The following is an 11,586-nucleotide window of genomic DNA, read 5'->3' on the forward strand; positions in this document are numbered from 1 at the left end:
TCATGCTGTTCCTAGGAGGGGTGCGTCACTTGAGTGTGTTGAGTCACTGATGTGATCTTCCTGTCTGGGATGGCACCCCCCCTTCGGTTGTGCCATGGCGTAGATCTTTGTGGGCTATACCCGGCCTTGTCTCAGGATGAAAGTTGTTGGTTGAAGTTATCCCTCTAGTGGTGTGGGGGCTGTGCTTTGGCAAAGTGGGTGGGATTATATCCTTCCTGTTTGGCCCTGTCCGGGGGTATCATCGGATGGGGCCACAGTGTCTCCTGACCCCTCCTGTCTCAGCCTCCAGTATTTATGCTGCAGTAGTTTGTGTCGGGCGGCTAGGGTCAGTTTGTTATATCTGGAGTACTTCTCCTGTCTTATCCGGTGTCCTGTGTGAATTTAAGTATGCTCTCTCTAATTCTCTCTTTCTCTCTTTCTTTCTCTCTCTCTGAGGACCTGAGCCCTAGGACCATGCCTCAGGACTACCTGGCATGGTGACTCCTTGCTGTCCCCAGTCCACCTGGCCCTGCTGCTGCTCCAGTTTCAACTGTTCTGCCTGTGGCTATGGAATCCTGACCTGTTCACCGGATGTGCTACCTGTCCTAGACCTTTTATTTGACCATGCTGGTCATTTATGAACATTTGAACATCTTGGCCATGTTCTGTTATAATCTCCACCCGGCACAGCCAGAAGAGGACTGGCCACCCCTCATAGCCTGGTTCCTCTCTAGGTTTCTTCCTCGGTTTTGGCCTTTCTATGGAGTTTTTCCTAGCCAACGTGCTTCAACACCTGCATTGCTTGCTGTTTGGGGTTTTAGGCTGGGTTTCTGTACAGCACTTTGAGATATCAGCTGATGTACGAAGGGCTATATAAATACATTTGATTTGATTTGATATCCTCTCTCCTCGCTCTCCTCACTCTCCTCTCTCTTCTCTCTCTCCTCACTGTTTTCACGCTCCTCTATCTCCTCTTTCCTTTCTCTTCACTCTCCTCTCTCCTCTCTCCTCTCTCCTCTCTCTCCTCTCTCTTCTCTCTCCTCTCTCCTCTCTACCGACTCTCCTCTCTCTCTTCTTTCTCCTCTCTCCTCTCTCCTCTCCTCACTGTGCTCTCTCCTCTCTCTCCTCACTGTGCTCTCTCCTCTCTCTCCTCGCTCTCCTCACTCTCCTTTACTCTCCTCTCTCATCTCTCTCTCCTCTTTCTCCTTACTCTACACATTCTACTCACTCTCCTCTCTCTCATCTCTCTTCTCTCTCCTCTCTCCTCACTCTCCTCTCTCCTCACTCTCCTCTCTCTCCTCTCTCTCATTTCTCTCCTCTCTCTCCTCACTGTTTTCACTCCTCTATCTCCTCTTTCCTCTCTCCTCTCCTCTTTCCTTTCTCTTCACTCTCCTCTCTCCTCTCTCCTCGCTCTCCTCTCTCCTCTCTCTCCTCACTCTCCTCTATCTCCTCTCTCTCCTCTCTCTTCACTTCTCTCTCTCCTCACTCCCCTCTCTCCTCTCTCTCCTCTTTCCTCTCCTCTCTCTCCTCTCTCCTCTCTCTCCTCACTGTTTTGTTTTCACTCTCCTCTCTCTCCTCTTTCCTTTCTCTTCACTCTCCTCTCTCCTCTCTCTCTCCTCACTGTGCTCTCTCCTCACTCTCCTCTCTATCCTCACTCTCCTCTCTCCTCTCTCTCCTTTCTCTCCTCTTTCTTCTCACTGTTTTCACTCTCCTCTCTCTTCACTCTCCTCACTCTCCTCTCTCTTCTCTCTCCTCACTCTCCTCACTCTCCTCACTCTCCTCTCTCTTCTCTCTCCTCACTCTCCTCACTCTCCTCTCAAATTCAAATTTAAAATGCTTTTTTGGGTTGAAATATAATTTGTAGATATTGCCAATGTGGTACAGCATTTCAGTAAATACAGTAAAATGCAATGAGGATGATGAAATACAGTTAATTTGAATAGTAATAATAATAATAGTACATTTAATCATGTTTTATTGTGTAATCTTCGGTTGATACATTTCATTAAATAAAAGTCTTGTTTATTAAAAAGAAAGAATGGTTAATAAATAATCAACAAAATGTTAATGGATAATGGCTACACTATGTATTACTGTCAGTTATATACAATGTAAATACTTCAGGGAATTAATGGTTGTGGGATGTCCCTCAGGCTCTGGCAATCATATACATATCTGGCAGTAATATTTGCAGTTTCTCCCTCACTCAGAATAATTCCCAGCTTCGTGTTGTTAGTAAATGTACAGGATTTGGGAATTGATTGAGATATTTTCTGGGAAAATATTATCTTATTTCTAAGTATTCTCACAGTAGAGGAAAAAGTACATCTCTGTCTTTTTGTGTCTCCCTTATTCTATAGCCAATTGGTGGTCGCTGAGCCATTATTTGGTCAGGATCTGTTTCTGTTTTGAGATATCCTGCCAATTTGTATTCTCTTTTGAGGGACAAATAGCAATTTAGTTTATTCTATGTTTTTTGTTTTTTTTCCATATTTGTCAAATAGGAGTTGTACATTTCTGTAACAATTTAATGGATTTCCTAGTTTGTTTGGAGAATAGGGTTGTTTAGTGTTCCTAACAGCAGACATAGGGGATTCTTTTCAGGGTTCAGTTCTTGGGTTTTCAGTGCTTTGAGTTGTAAGGAGGTTTTCAAATAAAATAAAATAAAACTTTAATTGTCACATGCGCCGAATACAACAAGTGTGGACTTTACCGTGAAATGCTTACTTACAAGTCCTTAACCAACAGTACAGTTCAAGAAGAGTTAAGAAAATATTTACCAAGTAGACTAAAATAAAAAGTAGTCCTAAAAGTTACACAATAAGAATAACAATAATGAGCCTATATAAAGGGGGCACCGGTACCGAGTCAGTGTGCAGGGGTACAGGTTAGTTGAGGTAATCTCTACATGTAGGTGGGGGAGAAGTAACTATGTATAGGTAACAAAAAAACAGTGAGTAGCAACAGTGTACAAAAGGGGGAGGGGGTTAATGTAAATTGAACGGTGGTGATTTGATGAATTGTTCAGCAGTCTTATGGCTTGGGGGTAGAAGCTGTTGAGGAGCCTTTTGGCGCTCCGGTACCGCTTGCCGTGCGGTAGCAGAGAAAACTGTCCGTTTCAGGACATTTCATTGTTGTCAGTCTGTTTCAGGCCGTTTCATAGGTCGTTTCATCATTGTCGGTGATCAGGCCTACCACTGTTGTGTCGTCAGCAAACTTAATGATGGTGTTGGGGTCGTGTTTGGCCACGCAGTCGTGGGTGAACAGGGAATACAGGAGGGGACTAAGTACACACCCCTGAGGGGACCCAGTGTTCAGGATCAGCGTGGCAGACGTGTTGTTGCCTACCCTTACCACCTGGGGGCAGCCCATCAGGAAGTCCAGGCTCCATTTGCAGAGGGAGGTGTTTAGTCCCAGAGTCCTTAGCTTAGTGATGAGCTTTGTGGGCAATATGGCGTTGAACGCTGAGCTGTAGTCAATGAACAGCATTCTCACATAGGTGTTCCTTTTGTCCAGGTGGGAAAGTTTTTAATGTCCTGTTGGTAGCATAATCATAATCGTTGGTCATCCATTTTATTTTCCAATGATTGCACGTTAGCAAGAAGAACGGATGGCAGTGGGAGATTACTTGCTCGTGTACGGATTCTCAGAAGGCTGCCCGACCTGCGACCCCTTTTCCTGCGTCTTTCTTCACCCAAAAGGCAGGGATCTGACCATGTTCCAGTGAAAGCAGGATATCCTTCTCGTTGGTTTCGTTAAAGGAACAAGTTTCTTCCAGTCCAAGGTGAGTAATCACTGTTCTGATGTCCAGAAGTTATTTTCAGTCATAAGAAACAGTAGCAGCAACATTATGTACACAATAAGTTTTAAAAAACAAGTTCCACAAAACGCTACAAAATGAACAAAATAGCACAATTGTAAAACATCAGCCATGTTCTTCAGCGCCATGTTTTCTTTCTTTGGAGCTTAATTTCAAATTGTGCCAACTTTTTAGTGTCCTTTTCTTTATATTTACAATGAATAAAGGGAATCGTCTGAGTTTTGCTCTACATGCATTATTTGGTCATTTCTTTTGGATATTTAGGATCATTCTGCAGAACTCTGTATGTATATTTTCTGTTGAGTTTTTCTCCCAGTGCGTATTACGGGTTGGGCCCCAAACCTGGCTTCCATATTGTGCAATTGGTAAAAGTACACTAGTGAATATTTTCCACTAGATTTCGATAGGAATATTTATTTTTTAGAATTGTATTTTTATCGAGCAAAATTATTTGCGGGCAATTTCGTTTTCTGAAAGTCGATGTTGATTGCCCAGTTGATGCTGTATTCCCAAAGAATGTTTTAAGTTGTTCCTGTAGACCTTACTCTGTTGGTGACAGTAGGTCATCAAATCAAATCAAATCAAATCAAATTTATTTATATAGCCCTTCGTACATCAGCTGATATCTCAAAGTGCTGTACAGAAACCCAGCCTAAAACCCCAAACAGCAAACAATGCAGGTGTAAAAGCACGGTGGCTAGGAAAAACTCCCTAGAAAGGCCAAAACCTAGGAAGAAACCTAGAGAGGAACCAGGCTATGTGGGGTGGCCAGTCCTCTTCTGGCTGTGCCGGGTAGAGATTATAACAGAACATGACCAAGATGTTCAAATGTTCATAAATGACCAGCATGGTCGAATAATAATAAGGCAGAACAGTTGAAACTGGAGCAGCAGCACAGTCAGGTGGACTGGGGACAGCAAGGAGTCATCATGTCAGGTAGTCCTGGGGCACGGTCCTAGGGCTCAGGTCCTCCGAGAGAGAGAGAAAGAAAGAGAGAATTAGAGAGAGCATATGTGGGGTGGCCAGTCCTCTTCTGGCTGTGCCGGGTGGAGATTATAACAGAACGTGGCCAAGATGTTCAAATGTTCATAAATGACCAGCATGGTTGAATAATAGTAAGGCAGAACAGTTGAAACTGGAGCAGCAGCATGGCCAGGTGGACTGGGGACAGCAAGGAGTCATCATGTCAGGTAGTCCTGGGACATGGTCCTAGGGCCCAGGCCAGTTGAAACTGGAGCAGCAGCATGGCCAGGTGGACTGGGGACAGCAAGGAGTCATCATGTCAGGTAGTCCTGGGGCATGGTCCTAGGGCTCAGGTCCTCCGAGAGAGAGAAAGAAAGAGAGAAGGAGAGAATTAGAGAACGCACACTTAGATTCACACAGGACACCGAATAGGACAGGAGAAGTACTCCAGATATAACAAACTGACCCTAGCCCCCGACACATAAACTAATGCAGCATAAATACTGGAGGCTGAGACAGGAGGGGTCAGGAGACACTGTGGCCCCATCCGAGGACACCCCGGACAGGGCCAAACAGGAAGGATATAACCCCACCCACTTTGCCAAAGCACAGCCCCCACACCACTAGAGGGATATCTTCAACCACCAACTTACCATCCTGAGACAAGGCCGAGTATAGCCCACAAAGATCTCCGCCACGGCACAACCCAAGGGGGGCGCCAACCCAGACAGGCCGACCACAACAGTGAATCAACCCACCCAGGTGACGCACCCCCCAGGGACGGCATGAGAGAGCCCCAGTAAGCCAGTGACTCAGCCCCCGTAACAGGGTAGAGGCAGAGAATCCCAGTGGAAAGAGGGGAATCGGCCAGGCAGAGACAGCAAGGGCGGTTCGTTGCTCCAGAGCCTTTCCGTTCACCTTCCCACTCCTGGGCCAGACTACACTCAATCATATGACCCACTGAAGAGATGAGTCTTCAGTAAAGACTTAAAGGTTGAGACCGAGTTTGCGTCTCTGACATGGGTAGGCAGACCGTTCCATAAAAATGGAGCTCTATAGGAGAAAGCCCTGCCTCCAGCTGTTTGCTTAGAAATTCTAGGGACAATTAGGAGGCCTGCGTCTTGTGACCGTAGCGTACGTGTAGGTATGTACGGCAGGACCAAATCAGAGAGATAGGTAGGAGCAAGCCCATGTAATGCTTTGTAGGTTAGCAGTAAAACCTTGAAATCAGCCCTTGCTTTGACAGGAAGCCAGTGTAGAGAGGCTAGCACTGGAGTAATATGATCAAATTTTTTGGTTCTAGTCAGGATTCTAGCAGCCGTATTCAGCACTAACTGAAGTTTATTTAGTGCTTTATCCGGGTAGCCGGAAAATAGAGCATTGCAGTAGTCTAACCTAGAAGTGACAAAAGCATGGATTAATTTTTCTGCATCATTTTTGGACAGAAAGTTTCTGATTTTTGCAATGTTACGTAGATGGAAAAAGCTGTCCTCGAAATGGTCTTGATATGTTCTTCAAAAGAGAGATCAGGGTCCAGAGTAACGCCGAGGTCCTTCACAGTTTTATTTGAGACGACTGTACAACCATTAAGATTAATTGTCAGATTCAACAGAAGATCTCTTTGTTTCTTGGGACCTAGAACAAGCATCTCTGTTTTGTCCGAGTTTAATAGTAGAAAGTTTGCAGCCATCCACTTCCTTATGTCTGAAACACATGCTTCTAGCGAGGGCAATTTTGGGGCTTCACCATGTTTCATTGAAATGTACAGCTGTGTGTCATCCGCATAGCAGTGAAAGTTTACATTATGTTTTCGAATAACATCCCCAAGAGGTAAAATATATAGTGAAAACAATAGTGGTCCTAAAACAGAACCTTGAGGAACACCGAAATTTACAGTTGATTTGTCAGAGGACAAACCATTCACAGAGACAAACTGATATCTTTCCGACAGATAAGATCTAAACCAGGCCAGAACATGTCCGTGTAGACCAATTTGGGTTTCCAATCTCTCCAAAAGAATGTGGTGATCGATGGTATCAAAAGCAGCACTAAGGTCTAGGAGCACGAGGACAGATGCAGAGCCTCGGTCTGTTGCCATTAAAATGTCATTTACCACCTTCACAAGTGCCGTCTCAGTGCTATGATGGGGTCTAAAACCAGACTGAAGCATTTCGTATACATTGTTTGTCTTCAGGAAGGCAGTGAGTTGCTGCGCAACAGCCTTCTCTAAAATTTTTGAGAGGAATGGAAGATTCGATATAGGCCGATAGTTTTTATATTTTCTGGGTCAAGGTTTGGCTTTTTCAAGAGAGGCTTTATTACTGCCACTTTTAGTGAGTTTGGTACACATCCAGTGGATAGAGAGCCGTTTATTATGTTCAACATAGGAGGGCCAAGCACAGGAAGCAGCTCTTTCAGTAGTTTAGTTGGAATAGGGTCCAGTATGCAGCTTGAAGGTTTAGAGGCCATGATTATTTTCATCATTGTGTCAAGAGATATAGTACTAAAAGACTTGAGCGTCTCTCTTGATCCTAGGTCCTGGCAGAGTTGTGCAGACTCAGGACAACTGAGGTTTGGAGGAATACGCAGGTTTAAAGAGGAGTCCGTAATTTGCTTTCTAATAATCATAATCTTTTCCTCAAAGAAGTTCATGAATTTATCACTGCTAAAGTGAAAGTCATCCTCTCTTGGGGAATGCTGCTTTTTAGTTAGCTTTGCGACAGTATCAAAAAGGAATTTCGGATTGTTCTTATTTTCCTCAATTAAGTTAGAAAAATAGGATGATCGAGCAGCAGTAAGGGCTCTTCGGTACTGCACGGTACCGTCCTTCCAAGCTAGTCGGAAGACTTCCAGTTTGGTGTGGCGCCATTTCCGTTCCAATTTTCTGAAGCTTGCTTCAGAGCTCGGGTATTTTCTGTGTACCAGGGAGCTAGTTTCTTATGAGACATTTTTTTAGTTTTTAGGGGTGCAACTGCATCTAGGGTATTGCGCAAGGTTAAATTGAGATACTCAGTTAGGTGGTTAATGGATTTTTGTCCTCTGGCGTCCTTGGGTAGGCAGAGGGAGTCTGGAAGGGCATCAAGGAATCTTTGTGTTGTCTGTGAATTTATAGCACGACTTTTGATGTTCCTTGGTTGGGGTCTGAGCAGATTATTTGTTGCAATTGCAAACGTAATAAAAGGGTGGTCCGATAGTCCAGGATTATGAGGAAAAACATTAAGATCCACAACATTTATTCCATGGGACAAAACTAGGTCCAGCGTATGACTGTGACAGTGAGTGGGTCCAGAGACATGTTGGACAAAACCCACTGAGTCGATGATGGCTCCGAAAGCCTTTTGGAGTGGGTCTGTGGACTTTTCCATGTGAATATTAAAGTCACCAAAGATTAGAATATTATCTGCAATGACTACAAGGTCCGATAGGAATTCAGGGAACTCAGTGAGAAACGCTGTATATGGCCCAGGAGGCCTGTAAACAGTAGCTATAAAAAGTGATTGAGTAGGCTGCATAGATTTCATGACTAGAAGCTCAAAAGACGAAAACGTCATTTTTTTTTTTTGTAAATTGAAATTTGCTATCGTAAATGTTAGCAACACCTCCGCCTTTGCGGGATGCACGGGGATATGGTCACTAGTGTAGCCAGGAGGTGAGGCCTCATTTAACACAGTAAATTCATCAGGCTTAAGCCATGTTTCAGTCAGGCCAATCACATCAAGATTATGATCAGTGATTAGTTCATTGACTATAATTGCCTTTGAAGTAAGGGATCTAACATTAAGTAGCCCTATTTTGAGAAGTGAGGTATCATGATCTCTTTCAGTAATGACAGGAATGGAGGTGGTCTTTATCCTAATGAGATTGCTAAGGCGAACACCGCCATGTTTAGTTTTGCCCAACCTAGGTCGAGGCACAGACACGGTCTCAATGGTGATAGCTGAGCTGACTACACTGACTATGCTAGTGGCAGACTCCACTATGCTGGCAGGCTGGCTAATAGCCTGCTGCCTGGCCTGCACCCTATTTCATTGTGGAGCTAGAGGAGTTAGAGCCCTGTCTATGTTGGTAGATAAGATGAGAGCACCCCTCCAGCTAGGATGGAGTCCGTCACTCCTCAGCAGGTCAGGCTTGGTCCTGTTTGTGGGTGAGTCCCAGAAAGAGGGCCAATTATCTACAAATTCTATCTTTTGGGAGGGGCAGAAAACAGTTTTCAACCAGCGATTGAGTTGTGAGACTCTGCTGTAGAGCTCATCACTCCCCCTAACTGGGAGGGGGCCAGAGACAATTACTCGAGTGGTCATCAAACTCTCAAAATGCTGCTTGAAGGTTTTGGGGTCCGTCATCTGTGACAGGCAGACACCGCAGGTGTGCACTAAAGCTGCCTTTGCGGCCGTCTTCTGATCATGTCCCTTGGCCTTCTGGGCCTCCGCATGTTTCTTGGCATTCTTCTACTGAAACTGGACTTTTTGATGACCATTGTCATCTGGTTAGACCTTACTCTGTTGGTGACAGTAGGTCATCTGGTTAGACCTTACTCTGTTGGTGACCGTAGGACAAGGACATCTGGTTAGACCTTACTCTGTTGGTGTCCGTAAGCCATCTGGTTAGACCTTACTCTGTTGGTGTCCGTAGGCCATCTGGTTAGACCTTACTCTGTTGGTGTCCGTAGGCCATCTGGTTAGACCTTACTCTGTTGGTGTCCGTAGGCCATCTAGTTAGACCTTACTCTGTTGGTGACCGTAGGACAAGGACATCTGGTTAGACCTTACTCTGTTGGTGACCGTAGGACAAGGACATCTGGTTAGACCTTACTCTGTTGGTGTCCATAGGCCATCTGGTTAGACCTTACTCTGTTGGTGTCCATAGGCCATCTGGTTAGACCTTACTCTGTTGGTGACCATAGGACAAGGACATCTGGTTAGACCTTACTCTGTTGGTGACCGTAGGACAAGGACATCTGGTTAGACCTTACTCTGTTGGTGTCCATAGGCCATCTGGTTAGACCTTACTCTGTTGGTGACCATAGGACAAGGACATTTGGTTAGACCTTACTCTGTTAGTGACCGTAGGACAAGGACATCTGGTTAGACCTTACTCTGTTGGTGACAGTAGGTCATCTGGTTAGACCTTACTCTGTTGGTGACCATAGGACAAGGACATCTGGTTAGACCTTACTCTGTTGGTGACCGTAGGACAAGGACATCTGGTTAGAGCAGGAATCTGACCTTCAGGGGCTGCATATTTGTCCAACAACACTGCTAGTTTGTTTATGTAGACTTTGAACAGGGTTGGACTTAAACTGCACCCTTGTCTCCCCCCTTGCACCCCTCGCAAAACACTGTTGTTTTATTGTTCCGTTTAATACTACATGTATTGTTCAAGTAAATATATTTTATGATGTCATATACTTTATCCTCAACCTCGCTTTGGAGGTTTTTGTAATATAATCCATCATACCATATCATACCATATCATATCAAAAGCATTCTTAAAATCAACAAAACATGCAAATACTTTTCCTCTGCTTTTCTGATGAACATGCTGGTTTATTACTGTGTGTAAGGTGTGTATGTCGTCTGTTGTTCTGTGGGTAGAAAGACAATTTGTTTTTTGCTGAGAGCATTATGTTGTGTGAGGTAGGTCTGTAATTCAGTCATTCAGAGTACAGGAGAACAGTTTACCCATGTTACTGGTGACACTATATTACTAGGGTCTAATTTGTCACATGTTTTATATATGGGGTTTATGAACCTCATATATGAACCTGGGGAAGCAGCCACTCTCCAAAACCAGGTTGAATCGTTGTAATGAGGCATCCTGCAGCTCATTAGTACTGTGTTTAAGCATTTCATTCCTGATGCTGTCAGGGCTACATGCCTTTCCAGGTTTGAGGCTTTGTATTTTGTTTGAAAGTTCAGCCTGTGTAATTTGGAAGTCATTCGGGTTCTGGAAGTTTTTAGTTGTGTGTTCTAGGCAACTGAATTTTTCGTTCATATTTTTGGGGGTTTGAAAGTATGGTTTTCTGTTGGTATTATTCCATTGAGACTTTCAAAGTGATCTTTCCAAAATGTTGCCATTTCTCTGTTTCTCATTTAGACCGTTCCATTTCTCTGCCATTTAGACCGTTCAATTCCTCTGTTTCTCATTTAGACCGTTCAATTCCTCTGTTTGTCATTTAGACCGCTACATGCCTCTGTTTGTCATTTAGACCGTTCCATTTCTCTGTTTGTCATTTAGACCGTTCCATTCCTCTGTTCCATTCCTCATTCCATCAATATGGTCTGCCCGAGATGGCATAGCAGTTCAGACGTCTTTTGTCCTCGTCGTGTCGTGTATATATATATATTTACAACTTTTTTCACATACATTTTATTTTTATTTTCCATCAACTCATCTTCAATACACTCTCCTGCAACCTGCCTCACCAATTGATATGTATAAATACGTATTATTTACCTCAAATCTGCAATCCTCCAAGAAGCTAGCCAGAAACTCCAAGAAGCTAGCCAGAAGCTAATCAGAAGCTAGTTAGCTTCTTTACTGGCAACTCGTTAGTATTTAGCTAACCACGGTTTGTGGTCATCAGCTATCCTTTAACTCGAAAATCTATCGCCAGTTTTGTACGGCGCAGCGCAGCGCGGCTCGGAACGGAACATACCGGACCGATTTTTCTCTCCATGTCCCTGGATTTCAACTGCTCTCTGGACATTCACTCCCGGATCTCACAGCTAGCTGGCTGCTATCCGTGTGTCTATCTGCTTTCGTCGATTCCGAGCAAACATCAATTACTCCGAGCTAGCCAGCTCCGTCAATCACTCCTGAGC

Source organism: Oncorhynchus nerka, linkage group LG1, assembly GCF_034236695.1.
Source record: "Oncorhynchus nerka isolate Pitt River linkage group LG1, Oner_Uvic_2.0, whole genome shotgun sequence".
In the NCBI taxonomy this organism is placed as follows: Eukaryota; Metazoa; Chordata; class Actinopteri; order Salmoniformes; family Salmonidae; genus Oncorhynchus; species Oncorhynchus nerka.